Below are 1,385 nucleotides of genomic sequence, written 5' to 3' on the forward strand. Positions count from 1 at the left end.
CCGCCTGCCTCTGCCTCCTGAGTGCTGGGATTAAAGGTGTGAGCCACCACCGCCCAGCTGAATAACCTTTTTGTATGAGCTCAACATAGTAATTTTCTTAAATCTGGCTTCTTCTAAAAACCTGCATTCATTTTATTTGAACCTGGTTTGAGGCTTCTCTCTCTCCTAAAGTTTCCCACCCAGTCACCTCAATTCCATAATCTCTGAGCAGCCTGAGCCAGGTCCTGGGACCAGCTCTCATGGCTTCTGCCAGCAGCCTCACATGACCCAGCTGACTGGGCACAGGACTGCAGGCCCCATCGAAAGTCTCCTGGACACAGCAGTGGTAGGGCAGAGTGAACTGAAGACCCAGAGGAGAGGGAGCATCGTCATGGTGCTCTCCCAGTTGGCCTGGAACCTCGGTTCCAGCATGGGAGGCCTGAGGGCTCCCTGCATCTCCTCTGACCTCCTCACTCTTCTCTACCTGCTCCTTCAGTGCAAAGGAGAAAACAACTCTTCCCCACGTGCTGGCACCAGCAGCTTCCCAATTCTGGGTCCCATCCTGCCCTAAGCAGTATCAGAGTCTTACCCTCGACACCTCTATCTATCTATCTATCTATCTATCTATCTATCTATCTATCTATCTATCTCTAATGGAAGTTCCATAGTTACCTGTGAGCTAGGAACTGTACCAACCAGGGTGGGCCTATGAGTCAGAGGTTCTACTAGGAAGGCCAAGAGGGCCGAATGCCCTATATGACACCGGCCTGCAGGACTCAGTAAAGAGTAGGAGCCAGAAGTCCAGGAGGGAAGACAATGGGGAGGGGTAGGGACCGGGGTAACTAGACAGCCTGGGCTTCATTTGTAGGCCTATATGTCTACATGGTGGAACAGCTAGGCTCTCAGTCCATAGTTAGTACCTGAGGTAGTCAGGTAACCTTCCAGACAGGCTGCCGCTAACCTAACAAAAGATCAGGAGTTGCTCTGTTCCTTCTCTGTAATTTGAAGGATACCTGACTAGAGATGCTAATTCAAGCCTACGTGACTGAGCTAGCATATAGACCGGGAATACATGACAGAGAAGACAGGTAGATGTGGAAGTGACTAAAAGCCATTCACCTGGTTACCTAGGAAACAGAATGCTAATGATTTTACCCCTCAGTTTACATTTTGGTATAAAAGCTGTTTGGAGAATAAATGAGGGGAATTCTTCATCATGTAAACTCAGGATTTCATGAGGGATCACGGAGAATCTCCCTCCCAATAAAGCCATGTGAGTTGTGTCTTTATTCCTGCGCCTCCACGCTGGTCCAAGGAGAGATACATAATACAGTAAATACATAAAAATGTAAAAAAATAAAATCTCGACTGGCTGGAGAACCTGGGGCGGATATAGATTGGTTTTC

This window comes from Microtus ochrogaster, unplaced genomic scaffold (assembly GCF_000317375.1).
Source record: "Microtus ochrogaster isolate Prairie Vole_2 unplaced genomic scaffold, MicOch1.0 UNK1, whole genome shotgun sequence".
In the NCBI taxonomy this organism is placed as follows: Eukaryota; Metazoa; Chordata; class Mammalia; order Rodentia; family Cricetidae; genus Microtus; species Microtus ochrogaster.